Here is a 15,958-nt window from a genome sequence, read left to right as displayed (position 1 = left end):
AATAATTTTATAAAATTTTAAATTAATTAAAAAATTATACCATTGCATGATTTGTTTTTGTATATGACTTCAATTAGAAGTCATTACTTGAACGTGCAATGGTTTACAAAAAAATATTAAAGAATCAGATGATTCACTGCTTAGAAATTATTGAAACAAAACAAAATATATATAACTACACAACAAGAAAATATAAGAAAAAGATGTGTTACCATCAAAAGAATAATTCAGAAGTTAAAACTTATAAGGGCCCGTTTGGTAAAAGAGTTTTAGTAATATTATTTGGATGTTTTTGATATACGTGTGAGTGAAAATGTGTGTGAAAATGTGTCTAATGTTGTTTAAAATGTGAGTTTAAACTTGCCTACCAAATAGAGCCTAAAATGCCAAAAAATATTAAAGAATCATAAGATTTACTTCTTATAAATTTTGGAAACAAAAAAATATATATATGATTACACAATAGAGAAATATAAAAAAAAAATTTAATTACCTTCAAAAGAATAATACATGGTATAGTCATTGAAATCTGCTAAACATGTTCAAATATTGCAAAAACTAACATAAATTCAAATGTTAAAACTTCGAAAATGCCAAAGAAGATATATATTTAAAGAATAAGTTATTGAAACAATTAAAAAAAATATGACTATTCAAAAGAGAAATATAAGAAAAAGAAAAAAGTACACAAACTCATAAAGTAATAAGTTTTAAGTTTTAATAGGTCTAAACTTTAAACGATGAAACAAAAATCATATACATGTGGGGAGTAAAAAGACCTGAGCAGGTATTTGGGCCTTTGGGCTCTGACAAGAAGGGCCAATTCATTCTTGATTAAAAGGTCGTTAGGACTGCAAATCGGCCCATACGCCGAGGGTCCGAGGATACATCTGAGGATAAATCTCTCCTCAGATAGACCCGGGAGGACTTGGAGATTCACTAGAAAGATCAAGACAGAGTTCCGGAAAGACTGTTGGTTAAGAGGGGGATCCCTGTACCCTCTAAATGCACCGGTGTTAGAGAAATATCTTAGAAAAAGGCTGTCACCACCACATTAAAGATCCTGCACCTACCTCTCTGGCCGCATTAATGGGGAAGTAACCCCTGAACAGTAGAACTGAACCTTCTGGTTACTATTTAAACACGTGAAGAAGGTGGTGTTAGAGGGGGAGGAGAAGATTTGTGCAACACGTGGATAAAGCACTAAGAGAAGAAGTATTTAAGGAGAGTAGAGGCCAAAGAAAAGGGGGATCGATCAGTTATCAAAAAAGGAACTAAGAATTGTAAACTTCAAGGAAGAAAGAGAAATAATACAGAAATTGTCCTCGGCTTATGTCCGAGGAAGTTTCTTTGCAATAATCATTTACTATTCGCAAGTATTTTAACACCTTAGCTCGTTTATTAAGTTTCCAGTGTCCCTAAACTAGATTTTAGATCCACACTCTACAAATTTCATTATTTAAGGCTCATTAGGCCTGAGCCCACAGTTGTTTTTGGGTCCAGGTGCAATTGTGCACTTACAATACACATGAAAAACCATAAAATAAATTTTTTTTTTTTTTAACAAAGTAAAGGAGAAGAAAATAACAGAAGAAGAGCTTATACCTATACTTGGTTTAAGAAATATATATTGAGATTTTCACTGCTTTTATAGTATTCATGATTATCAACATTTGAGTTTGAGTTTAAGTTGGACTTGTCAGAGAGATAGAGTTTCACTCCTTGTTAAGTTTGGACTTTGGTTGTCGATGTCAAAATTAATCCTCCTCGGGTTGAAGTTGATATTTTTAATTAAAAAAAAAGTTAAATAATTTTCTTTAAAAATAATAATTTAGTTTAAAAAAATAATAATGATGTGGTAAGTTTTGGAGAAGGTCAATAAAAAGTCAAAGGCTTCAGTGTGTGTATGTATGTGTAGATAGATAGATATATAATTGTGGGGGGCAAAAAGATCCTAATGGGAACGTGGGCCTTGTGGGCCGTGTTAAGGAAGGCCGACCTGATCCTGGGTTTAGAAATTGTTAGTACTATGGGTCGGCCCATACGCCGAGGATCCGAGGATCCAGCCGAGGGTGACCTTATCCTCGGATGAATGTTGAAGAACTCGAGATTTCATAGTAAAGATTAGGGGATGACATGGTTAAGGCCAATGGTTAAAAGGGGTGAACCCTAGAACGTCCCAGAAGCACTGGTGTTGAAGAAATGTCAAAGATAAAGGCTGCTACCTCCACATTAAAGACCCTGCACCTACCACCCTGGCCGCATTTATGGGGAAGTAACACCTGAACAGTGGAAGAGAAACTTCTGGTTACTATTCAAAGGCACTGAGAAAAGAAATATCTAGGCTAAGGGGAAGGTGATGCAACACGTGTACAAAGCATTCAAAAGAGTAGTATATAAAGAGCAATTTAAGGCAGAAAGGAAAAAACTTTTGTAACCTAAAAAGAAAGAAAAGACTAAGAAAGGGATAATATAAGAACAGCTCTCGGCTTATGTCCGAGGAGGCCAATTTGCAATATTCCTTATTGTTTCCAAGTATTCGAAATCCTTAGTTTGTCATTTAATCCCCACATACTTCTAACCTGGGTTTCAAGCCCACACTCTACAAATTCATATTGTTTAAGGCTCATTGGGCCTAGGCCCGTAACTGTTCTTGGGGCCAGGTGCAATTGTGCACTTACAATTGGCGCCGTCTGTGGGAATCTAGTCTAGAAGAAGTAGGGATATTATGGCAGGCTTAGGCTCTCACCATGCAGAGTCACAAGGATCACAACCGGAAGATCACTTTGAACGTCTTGAACATCGTAGGGATCGTGAGGGAAGCGTCCATACAGAATACCCAGGGGCTAGCCATACTTATGGAGGAGGTAGCACTACTCACGATGAGGGTTCTAAATCCATGCAGAAGGAAATCAATCGTTTAAAGAGGAAGTTACGCCGTGCTAAACGTAAGGTTTCCCCGTCCTCTTCTAGTTCTTCCTCAGGGAAAGATAGGGGGATTGTCTACAGTTCAAGGTCACGTTCCCCCACCAGCGCAACATCCTTCGGTGAAGAAGACGATCAACCAACTGGCAGGCGTAAGAAGTTTCGTTCTAGGGGCTTAGGTAACGATACCATGAGTAGGGCGTTGCACCAACTCTCTAAATCTCCGTTTTCACGGAGGATTGAGAGGGGAGGCTTCCGGGAGGTTCACCCAGCCCACGTTTACCATCTATAATGGCCGGACTGACCCGGTGGAGCACGTGAGTCACTTCAACCAGAGGATGGCAGTGCACTCTCACAACGAGACTTTGATGTGTAAAGTCTTCCCCTCTAGCTTGGGACCTGTGGCTATGAGATAGTTTAACGGTCTCAAATCAGGATCCGTAGGCTCATTTGGGGAGCTAACCAGGGCATTTGCTTCGCGGTTCATTACATGTAGCAGAGTCCCTCGGCCATTGGACTCGTTACTATCCATGGCCATGAAGGAAGGGGAGACAACGAAAGCATACTCCGACCGTCTTGGGAGATGTTTAATGAAATAGATGGCGACTTTGATGAGGTGGCGCTTAATACTTTTAAGGTGGGTCTCCCTACCGACCACGACCTAAGAAAGTCCTTGACGAAAAAGCCTGTCCGCGGCGTACGCCGTCTTATGGATCGTATTGATGAATATAAGAGGGTAGAGGAAGACCGGCGAGCGGGGAAAGGAAAGGAGAAGGTTATCCCGCGGGGAGAGAAGGGATTTCGGGTCGGACGGATATCACAACAAGCCGAGGAGGGATTACTTCGGACAATCCGGCTCGGCGGCACCCCAGTTTGTAAATGCGTGTTCCGAGAACCGGTGCATCGATTATTAGAAAAAGTTCGTAAAGAGCCCTTCTTCGGATGGCCGGCAAGATGGCGGGGACCTGCTAGAAGAAATCAAAACATTTTACGTCGGTACCATCGGGATGTGGGCCACACTACCGAGAAGCTGTCGGACCTGTGGAACCATCTAGAGCGGCTCGTCGGTGAGGGAAAGTTAAAGCGGCACTTGTGTCGGCCCACCGGGCAGGTCGGTCAAGTTGGTTCAAACAATCGGAGGAACAGTTCATCTCGGCCGGCATTGGGAACAATTAATGTTATCTTCGCTGCACTGGTAGGACCGGCTCGGGTCCCACTAGGGTTATGGCGGTTTCCCATCCGCAAGCCGAGGATGTGGGTAGCGAGCCGAAGAGATTAAGGAGCACTTTACTGTCTTGGGTTTCTCCGAGGAGGATAAGGTAGGGACTATCCGGCCCCATGATGATGCTCTTGTGGTTACCCTCGGAATAGGGAACTATGATGTGAGAAGGGTGATGATAGATCGGGGCGGCGGTGCGGATATCATGTACCACGATCTATTTAAAGGGCTAAGATTGGAGTTGGAAGATTTAACCCCTTATGACTCCCCACTTATAAGCTTCGAAGGAAGGGCCGTTATGCCGAAGGGACGGATCCGTTTACCCGTTCAATCCGGCACCGAAACGGTTGAGGTAGATTTCATTGTGGTTGACGCGTACTCTCCATATACGGCCATCCTCGCCGAGGCCATGGTTGCACGCCTTGGGAGCTGTCTCCTCTACCTTACATGTTAAGGTGAAATTCCCCTCGGGGGAGCATGTTGAGGAAATCCTCGGCGGCTAGGTAGTGGCTAGGCAATGCATATCATTGCGGTGCTTCGTCGGTCGAAATTGAGTCATCAACCTTGCCCATCCGGGAGTCATAGCAATTAACGGCTCGGAGGCACTGGAGCGATGACAGGAGACGAGGCTATTTGTGAGGAGTTAGAGAAGTTTGTAATAACAGATGATCCAGAGAGGTTTTTCCAAGTTGGCATACTTTTGCCACACCAAGAGAAGATGGAGTTGTTGAAATTTCTGAAAGATAATTTAGATGTTTTTGCGTGGGACCCCTATGAGGCTCCAGGTGTAGATCCGAACTTTATTTGTCATCGTTTAAACGTCAATCCTGCCATTGTTCCGAGGAGGCAACCACCTCGGCGATCTTCCCGAGAACATTCTGAAGCTGTGAAGGAAGAGGTTCTTAAACTCAAAAGGGCGGGGGCTATCAAAGAAGTTTTCTACCCTGAATGGTTGGCTCATACTGTTGTTGTTAAAAAGAAGAGCGGTAACTGGAGAGTATGTGTGGACTTTGCGATGCGAACAAGGCCTGTCCTAAAGATTCGTTCCCAATGCCACGGATTGATCAACTGGTAGATGCCACTGTTGGACATCCTCGGATGAGTTTCTTGGACGCCTTCCAGGGTTACCACCAAATTCCCTTGGCGTTGGAGGATCAGGAGAAGACTGCTTTCATTACTCCAACCGGGAACTATCATTATAAGGTCATGCCGTTTGGATTAAAAAACGGCGGGGCTACTTATCAAAGAATGATGACCCGAATGTTTGAACGGCAAGAATCGGGGAAAACCATCGAAGTATACGTGGATGATATGGTGGTGAAGAGTAAGGCAATACCATCGCACATGACGGATACGGCCGACACCTTCCAAATGCTAAGGAAGTATAAGTTGCGCCTTAACGCCTCCAAGTGTTCTTTTGGCGTGGGATCTGGAAAGTTCTTGGGATATATGATTACTCATAGGGGCATAGAGGTAAACCCGGTACAGGTTAAGGCTATTCAGAATTTGCAGCCGCCTAGGAACCCAAAAGAGATTCAGAAATGTTGGAATGGTGGCTGCGTTGAATAGATTTATTTCTCGGTCAGCTGATCGGTGTCGTCCTTTCTTTCAGTTGTTGCACAAGTGGAAAGGGTTTCAATGGACTGAGGACTGCGATTTAGCTTTCCAACAGCTTAAGCAATATCTTTCTCGCCCACCTATTTTATCTCGCCCTGAGGTGGACGAGGTTTTATTCGCTTATCTGGCCGTGGCTATTCACGCGGTGAGCTTAGTCCTTATAAGGAATGAAAGCGAAGTACAGAGACCGATCTACTACGTTAGTAAGTCCTTGAATGAGGCCGAGGTGCGCTATACGCCCTTGGAAAAGGCACTTCGGCTGTAGTCCACGCCACGCGCAAACTTCCTCATTATTTCCAATCTCATCTTGTGGTTGTTTTGACCCGGTTGCCTCTTAAGGCCGTGTTGCGTAGTGCTGATTACTGGCGGGGTGGCAAAATGGGGAACCATTTTGGGAGCCTTTGATGTTAAATACGAGGCCTCGCACATCGGTAAAGGGACAGGTCCTCGCAGATTTGGTGGCGAGTTTGCGAACCATTGATAGAAGAAACTTCAAAAGAAGCACACATGGGTGAAAAATCAGTTGGTGTGATCACGGACGTATCGCCCTCGGTTTGGAGAGTTCATGTGGATGGGGCTGCTAATCAAAGAGGGTGCAGTGTTGGACTTGTTCTAATGTCCCCTGAAGGAATTGTCTTCGAAAAATCTTTGAGATTGGCCTTCTCGGCTACTAATAACGAGGCCGAGTATGAAGCAGTCTTGGTAGGCATGCAAATGGTACATAAGATGGGTGGCAAGGAAATCCACGTGTTCTCGGACTCTCAGTTAGTGGTCGGCCAGGTCATGGGAACCATGGAGGCTAGAGACCCCAGAATGCAGGAATATTTGGCCCAGGTCAAACGCTAGCAGGCTGAATTCGACTCCTTTTCCTTAGCTCACGTTTCTAGGAGTGGAAACACTCATGCAGATTCCTTGGCTACTTTGGCAACGTCCTCGGCTCAAGGGTTACCAAGGGTTATCCTCGTTCAGGATTTGGTAGAACCTTCTCTTGTAACTGCTAACGCACCTCGCATCCATCTAATAAGGCCTGGTCCTAGTTGGATGGATTCGATCATATCTTTTCTTAAAAATGATATTCTCCCCGAAGCCAAGGTTGAAGCAGAAAAGATACATCGAAAGGCGCCGCGTTTCTGGTTGTCCGAGGACCGAAAAGTACAAACGATCCTTCTCGGGACCGTATTTATTATGTGTGCACCCTGAATCAACGAGAGACATTCTTGGAGGAATTGCATGAGGGAATTTGTGGGAGCCACACGGGGGAAGGTCTTTAGCCCATAGAGCCACGACGCGGGGGTTATTGGTGGCCTAATATGCGAGAGGGAAGCTCGGGACTATGCTAGAAAATGCGATCAATGTCGAGAGGTTCGCCCCTAATATCCACCAACCTGGAGGGGTTCTTAACCCTCTCTCCGGCCCTTGGCCTTTCGCACGGTGGGGCTTGGACATTGTAGGGCCATTTCCGAGGCTTGTTGGCAACAAAAGATGGCTTGGTGGGAACGGACTACTTCACTAAATGGGTTGAAGGCGAGCCCTTAGCCAATATCCGAGATGTCGATTCGAAGAAATTCATATGGAAAAACATCGTTACTAGATTTGGTGTACCACACACACTCATGCGACAATGGTGTCCAAGTTCGATAGTATGGCTTTTAGGAAGTATTGTGGTGTCATGGGTATCATAAACGGATATTCCACCTGTTTATCCTTAGGTGGAAATGGACAAGCTCTGAGGCCGTTAACAAGGTTATAGTTAACGGGCTCGAAGAAGAGGTTGGACAATGCAAAAGGTAGATGGGTAGAAGGCTCCCTCGTATCTGTGGACGTATCGGACCACGCCGCGCGGATCCTTGGAGAAACGCCATTCTATGACTTATGGAGCCAAGGCGGTGATACCTTTGGAATCTGGTTTTCCTACTCTAAAGACAAGTTCTTTTAGCCCAGAGAATAACGAGGGACTTCTAGAGAAAGGTCTTGATTTACTTGAGGAACGGCGTGAGGCAAGCTATGGTCAGGATGGCCTATTATCGGCGAAGCTAAAGCTAAAACGAGGATATGATGTCCATGTGAAGCTAAGACCACTTGCACTGGTGATCTTGTATTAAGGAAAGTTGTAGGCACTTCTAAGAGCCGGCTTGGGGTAAGCTAGGGACCTAACTGGGAAGGCCTATCGCATTGTTTCGGTAGCGGGCATAGGGTCATATAGGCTAGCCGATCTAGACGAACGGATTGTACCACGTCCATGGAATGTAAATAATCTTAGAAGGTATTATTATTAATAAAATGAGCTTTTCTCGGTTGTATTTCAAAGTTATGAGTAACTGCGACATTAAGTGATTGTCGAAAGTTATGAGTGGAAATTGCTTGTCATTTGTTAAACGGAACCTTAGTTATAAATGAAGTGATAATTTTTAAGAAGTCAGAAAACTTGGTTAAGTGGAGTCCTCGGATCACGAAACCTTGTGGAAATTGATGTCTTTTCATTTGTTAAATAGAACCTTAGTTATGCCGGGTCTTCGGACCTCCTACTTTGGGAAAATTAACATTTGAAGTGATAATTTTTAAGAATCAAGCAGAAACTTGGTTAAGCGCAGTCCTCGGATCACAAACCTTGTGGAAATTGATGTCTTTTCATTTGTTAAAACGGAGAACCTTAGTTATGCGGGTCTTCGGACCTCTGACTTTGGGAAAATTAACATTTGAAGTGATAATTTTAAGAATCGAAACGAAAGCTTGGTTAAGTGCAGATCCTCGGATCACAAACCTTGTGGAAATTGATGTCTTTTCATTTGTTTAACGAGAACCTTAGTTATGCGGGTCTTCGGACCTCCTACTTTGGGAAAATTAGCATTTGAAGTGATAATTTTTAAGAATCAAACAGAAACTTGGTTAAGTGCAGTCCTCGGATCACAAACCTTGTGGAAATTGATGTCTTGTCATTTGTTAAACAGAACCTTAGTTATGCCGGGTCTTCGGACCTCCTACTTTGGGAAAATTAACATTTGAAGTGATAATTTTTAAGAATCAAACAGAAACTTGGTTAAGTGCAGTCCTCGGATCACAAATCTTGTGGAAATTGATGTCTTGTCATTTGTTAAACAGAACCTTAGTTATGCCGGGTCTTCGGACCTCCTACTTTGGGAAAATTAACATTTGAAGTGATAATTTTTAAGAATCAAACAGAAACTTGGTTAAGTGCAGTCCTCGGATCACAAACCTTGTGGAAATTGATGTCTTTTCATTTGTTAAACAGAACCTTAGATATGCCGAGTCCTCGGACCTCCTACTTTGGGAAAATTAACATTTGAAGTGATAATTTTTAAGAATCAAACAGAAACTTGGTTAAGTGCAGTCCTCGGATCACAAACCTTGTGGAAATTGATGTTTTTTCATTTGTTAAACAGAACCTTAGATATGACGGGTCCTCGGACCTCCTACTTTGGAAAAATTAACATTTGAAGTTATTGCTCTAAAGAATCAAACAGAAACTTGGTTAAGTGCAGTCCTCGGACCACAAACCTTGTGGAAATTGATGTCTTATCATTTGTTAAACAGAACCTTAGTTATGCCGGGTCCTCGGACCTCCTACTTTGGGAAAATTAACATTTACAGTTACAATTTTTAAGAATTAAACGAAAGATTGCTTAATATTTATCTTCGGACTACGGCTTTGATTAAAGTTAACTTCTGATTGTGTCTGGATGTTAATACGTTACTGTTTATTAACTCAAATCGTAAAGTTAACTTCTGATTGTGTAAGGAATGGTCCTCGGCTCTTACATCTTACTAGAAACAGAGCTATGCATTACAAGGGTTTAATCGTTATATGAGGCCCTCTCTTCTTCTTATGAGGCCCTCTCTTCTTCTTAATCGAGGCATTATTCAAATGAATTAACCATGTCACCTTGTATTAAATCTTTAATAATATACGCATGATTATGTGGAAGTTATGATTGTGCAATCCTTGGAGTTTAATTTTTTATACTCTGAGAAACTTTTGATATGACTTAATGGGAAACTTTTGTAATAAGTACAAAAAGAATAAAGTAAAAGCAGACACAATCCAAGTGAAAAGTAAACAAAATCGTTCTTCATTAATCAGTTGAATATGCATTACAATATATAATTCAAAAACAAAAAAAAAAGAATGGAAAAAGAGAAGCCCTAAGCTAAGTCCTAAGCTGTTGGAGGAGGATCTTGCTGAGAGGTACTAGTGCCCTCGGTTCTTTCTAACTCAGCTCGAAAGGAGTCATAACCTGCTTTCCTTTATCCACTTGTCTTTGTTGGAAGGACGTTGGGTTTCACCTGCTGGTTCAAGTCCTTCTCTCGCATCCACTCCTCCTTCCTTTTCTTTATTGGAACCAAAGGTTCTCTGTAGGATCGAATTTCTTTGTGGGACCACTAGAGGTAGAGCAGGAAGAGTTGTCTCAGGGGTAGGAGTAACAGCAGGAGCCTCTTCAATCTCCTGTATTTCCAGGGGAAGCCAAACGTTCTCGGACTTCCTCAAATCCGAAGATTGGGGAACTCCTGCTACGTTTAAAGCTTCCCCCCATACTTTTTGACAGTAATCGCGGCATAAAGCCGCGAACTCCTCTGTCAGCTGTTCCTCGGTGGTTGCTACCCCTTCATCAAAACTTGCCTGCTTGGCGGCGAGGAGAGAAAGTTGGAAGGAGCTAGCTTCTTTCTTCATTAACTCCAGTTCCTTCTTTAGATCCGAGCACTCCCTTTGAGCTTGGGAGATCTCTTCATCTCTTTCACGAAGGAGCTTGCGTTGTCCTTCTATCTGGGTCTTCATGGTCATCAAATTTGACTCGACCCCATTTTTCTCTCTCCTCAGATCAGCCACCTCCAAGGTCAACTTCTCATTCGCAGCAAGGGCTGTGCCCAAGGACTTCTCAGTTTCCATCCTGATTTCGAGCTCAGTCCTGGCTATTTTCCGAGTGTCTTCAATAAACTTCTCAGCTACGAAGACCTCCTGAATAGCCTGTGGTAAAGTATGATGGAGTTAAAAAACAACAAAAAAACAAACTTACTTATAAATATTGTTAAAAGGAGAAATACTTACCAACGCTAAGTCTCTTTTTAGTGAGAGGAATAGTTGTGGCTGGCCCATCTTTTCCAAGGTCTCCATGTCCTTGGGCGACGGGAAGAGGCGTTCCAAGACCTCGGCCAGGTGGTGGGCGTGGCCTTGTTGAGCTGCCCTTATGGATTGGCAGGAGATGGGAAACGCCGTCCAATCTTAAATCGGGGGACAGGTGGTCGGTGCTCGTCGCACTTCGGCCTCGTCCTGATTTCCCCAATTTCAGGCCGAACGGGCTCTACCCTTGCCCTTGTCCAGCTTCTCCTGCGGGCCGGTGGGAAGTTGTTGGCGTGGTTTCTTGGGGTCTTTAGTAATCGTCCCTCGTTATCCACTTCCTTCTTCTTCTTGGGATCCTCAGTGGCGGTTTTGGCTGGGCTGGAGGAGGAGGAGGAGGAGGTAAGTTGGGAACTTGAGATGTCCCTTTCTTTTTCTCGGCAACCTTAGCAGCCCTATTGGTGAGGAGACCCTCCATTCTTCCCATGTCTTCTTCAAATTCGTCTTCGGGAAGGGCAACCACAAACCCTGCAATTCCAGAGGCCTCGGTGGCTTCTTCCTCCTCGTCGGAGAGTACCCTGAGCTGGTTTCCCGCGAGGTCTCTCGGTGTCTTCGAGATGGAATTGGTCTATCTCGTCGTCAAGTGTGTGTGAAGAAGACACCTGCTCTTCTGGAACGACAGTTGCTTGTGAGTGCACGGCGAGAGGGACTGCTGCTATCGGCCGGTTGTACAAAATGGTATTAGGAGCGTCCGGGAGGTCACGGTCGTCTAAAAAGTGGGGCCGAGCTACGTTTATCCTCTTTCGTCTTCGGTCGCCCGCAATTATGGCGTTCTCTATCTCCTGGAAGTCTTTGGAAAGGGGGGTGTACCCAAGGATAAGGTGAGCAGCCCGGAGTTGTAGGTCTTCACTAACGAACACCTCGGAGCGAAGTACCCGGTTTAGATCTGCGATGTTACAGTGACTCAGGCGAGGACGCACGTGTTGCTTATCTGCAAAAAAGACGTCAAAACAAACAAACTTGGTCAGATTTACATAGATGTTTAACAAAGTTAAGTAAGTACGAATACGTATTTCTGTGTGTGTGTTAGGAGAAGTTGTGTTGTGGGGAGGTTAATCCTACGGCGTCGCACCTGGATCCCCCCACTCAACTGGGCAGTGGAAGTCGTCGTGCCAGTTCCCAAACACGATCAAGTAGTCGTCCTTCATGCCTTTGTTTGATTTGGGCAGACAGGAGATTAGCCTAACGGTGCTGGACCGAGATTTAATGTAATAACCTACTTTAGAAAGTTTGTGAGACTCATATAGGAACACGACATCGTGCCATGTGAGGTTTAAACCCATCTGCTCGTTTAGAGCATCTACACTACCTAGAACTCTAAAAACGTTTGGGAGGCATTGATCGGGACACAACCGGTGGTTGCGAAGGTACTCCACGTTAGAGGTTTCATTGGAAGGGTCATCCCACCCTCTAGAAAGGCTATCATAGGAATGATAACCTCTCCCTCTTTCCTAGAACCAGCCACGGCTGTTGCCGGGCAGTATTTTAGTCCTACATCGCTGGGAATACGGTACTTGGCTCTAAAGCCTTCCATCCCAGCGGCGGTATCAACTAGACACTTGAATTTTCCCATTACAGAGGAACGATAGACTAAACTCTAAGAGGGATAGTGTTTGTAGTGATAGCCGAGGACAAATATCAAGGAGAAAAAGGTTAAGAATAGGAGCAAGAACTTACGAGGTTGAAGGAGTGCAAATTTCCACGGTTTTCTGCAAGTAAGGAATGATGGCTAATGTCTTGATGGGATTACCCCCAGAGGAATTAAATGAAGGCGCAGGTTCCCGAAGCGTCACGACGTGCGAAAAGGCGGCCTCGAAATTATGTTTGTCCCGCCTAAAATTTCGTGGGGTGATGTGGGCCGTTGGATGTCCATCTCACCGTTGAACGTGAGGGACAAAATGTAACTGTCAGTATTGAATACGCGCGTTGTTCAAAATAAAACCGCCAAATGGCATCTTCTGGGACGCGAAACGATTTCCACACGTGCCATTACTCACAAAATGATTGGAGTAGGTTCTCGTCGGATCAAAACCCTATTTTTCTCCTCGGACGTTGAAAATTAGAGTTTTGAGGGGCTATTGTGGGGGGCAAAAAGATCCTAATGGGAACGTGGGCCTTGTGGGCCGTGTTAAGGAAGGCCGACCTGATCCTGGGTTTAGAAATTTTTAGTACTATGGGTCGGCCCATACGCCGAGGATCCGAGGATCCAGCCGAGGGTGACCTTATCCTCGGATGAATGTTGAAGAACTCGGGATTTCATAGTAAAGATTAGGGGATGACATGGTTAAGGCCAATGGTTAAAAGGGGTGAACCCTAGAACGTCCCAGAAGCACCGGTGTTGAAGAAATGTCAAAGATAAAGGCTGCTACCTCCACATTAAAGACCCTGCACCTACCACCCTGGCCGCATTTATGGGGAAGTGACACCTGAACAGTGGAAGAGAAACTTCTGGTTACTATTCAAAGGCACTGAGAAAAGAAATATCTAGGCTAAGGGGAAGGTGAGGCAACACGTGTACAAAGCATTCAAAAGAGTAGTATATAAAGAGCAATTTAAGGCAGAAAGGAAAAAACTTTTGTAACCTAAAAAGAAAGAAAAGACTAAGAAAGGGATAATATAAGAACAGCTCTCGGCTTATGTCCGAGGAGGCCAATTTGCAATATTCCTTATTGTTTCCAAGTATTCGAAATCCTTAGTTTGTCATTTAATCCCCACATACTTCTAACCTGGGTTTCAAGCCCACACTCTACAAATTCATATTGTTTAAGGCTCATTGGGCCTGGGCCCGTAACTGTTCTTGGGGCCAGGTGCAATTGTGCACTTACAATAATAATATATAGACTAATAAGGGCATAAAAAAAGTTCATACAATTCATTGTTAATAATTGATGTTTTGTGAACTTGATCTAATCCGATAAATCCAACCCCACAGTTACTTTATCAACATGAAATCTCTTTCAACTTTTAGATGGATAATGTAGAACTGTAGATATAATAACAATAATATATATATATACACACACATATTGCCCACCAGACACATGTTTAAACTTCCGTGCAATTTTTCTCAAAAAAAGTTCCATGCAAGTCAATTTTTCTTAATAATTTTGTTTTAAAAAAATAATGATGATGTGGCAAGTTCTGGAAAATTTTTGTTATAAAATTTTAGTTGAAGTAGAATTTTCAAGCTCTTAAAACATATATCTAATAGAGTTTTAATTAAATTAAACTATTGTATATAAGATATAAGATATAAAACCTAAAATGAAAAGAAAAAGAAAATAATGGTAACGTAAAAAATTGTGAGAGCTTCAGAGATTTTTATTATATATATATAATTAAATTTTAAGAGTAAATACTAATAACATACTCCAAAGTTTTTACTAATTCCAAGTTCAGGATATTTTTTTGTTCAAAAAAAAGTTCAAGATATTTCAAAAGTGATTAATTTGGTTCCTAAAGAAATGTCAATCCTTTAATTTTTTTTTTTCTTTCTCAAATGTGTCTCTAAGCCTCCTCGCACTAAGTTCTAATGTCCCATTTTCTCTCATTCCTCTCTTGCTCTCTTAGACCTCTCTTCTCTCTCTACACCTTTGTTTTTCTCTCAAACCTCTCTTCTCTCTCTTCAACCTGACCCATTGTCCTCTCTCTGACTCACCGTTTTCATTGTCTCTTTCTTCTCTCAAGCAACGGTAGTGGTCATGGTTGTGGGAAGTCATTCGCGTTGGATGTGGTTTGTCAATGATGAGTCCTGGTTTTGTTATGGGTTTTTGGTGGTGATTGGTTTCAATGTGCGGCAAGTTTGTTGTGGGTTTTTGAGATTTTTAATTTGGGTTTTGTGGCTGGTGGTTATTTTCGATTGTGGTGGTAGGTCCAATTTGGAATGATTTTGCAGTGGAGGTGGATGTGGGTTCCAATGTGGTGAGGGGTTTGTTGTGGATTTTTTGAATTTGAGTTTTATTAATGTGGGTTTGGATAGGATTTGTGGCCAATGATCGCACTAGGTTCCAATATGGTTGGATTTCGTAGTGGGGATGGTTTTGGGTTCCGATGTGGTGGTTTTGTTGCTATGGATTTGGTTGGATTTTGGTATGGGTAAAATTAGGTTGCAATTGTTGTTGTTGTGACTAATCTAAGCGGTTGTGGCTAGTCTAAGGTTAGATAGAGATTAGTGAAGAAAGGAGTAATAGAGAGGGACAGAGAGAAGAGCAAGAAACTAACGGAATGTTAACAGTGTTTAGGGACTAAATAGTCTTTAGGGATCAAATTGGTTAATTTTGGAATGTTTTGAACTTGGTTGGCATTAACCAAACCTTAGGGTATGATAATGGAATTTACCCTATTTTTAAATATTTATTCTAGAGAAACACACACACACACACACACACACACACATATAACTTTTAGGCTAAAATGCAAAATTCATTTTCTATGTTTCACTAGAATTTATTTCAGTCCAACTTTGCATTCATTTATTTCAGTAATCTAAATTTCAAGTTTATTTATTTAAGGCATCTTCGTTAATTAAATGTTGAGGTTACTTGTCCAAATTTTTAATCATTTTCTTCAAACTTTTTACATTAAAAAATCTAATCAATGATTGAATTTTTTTTAAAAATAAAATAATTTTAATGGAAGTTGACGGAGAAACTTAATTGAATAAACTTTACACTTAGATGATTGAAATGAAGGGAAGCAAAGATAGAAGGCTAAAGATTTTTTTTTTTGGTTTTTTCGGAGAATCTGCATACAATAATTCAATTTATTCAATGAAGTTTAAAACCGATTATTTATCCTATAAATTGTGGTACTCTTCTAAAACAAATTTTTTAAGATAATGTTTTCTACATTAGAGGTGTTTTATGCAGATAAAATTCTTTAATAAACGGTTTCAAAAAAAAAAAAATTCTTTAATAAACAAGATTTTATTAATCAACAAAAATTTAAGGTCAAACAAAGAGGTTTCCTTAGAGGGATATTACATTTCTATTTCTATCCAAAGTTCTTACTTGCTCTTATTTATATATTTATAAAATAAATAAATAATTATTAATCTACCAAAATTT

Source organism: Castanea sativa, chromosome 3, assembly GCF_040712315.1.
Source record: "Castanea sativa cultivar Marrone di Chiusa Pesio chromosome 3, ASM4071231v1".
NCBI classification, from domain to species: Eukaryota; Viridiplantae; Streptophyta; class Magnoliopsida; order Fagales; family Fagaceae; genus Castanea; species Castanea sativa.
This window is presented reverse-complemented; position numbering follows the sequence as displayed.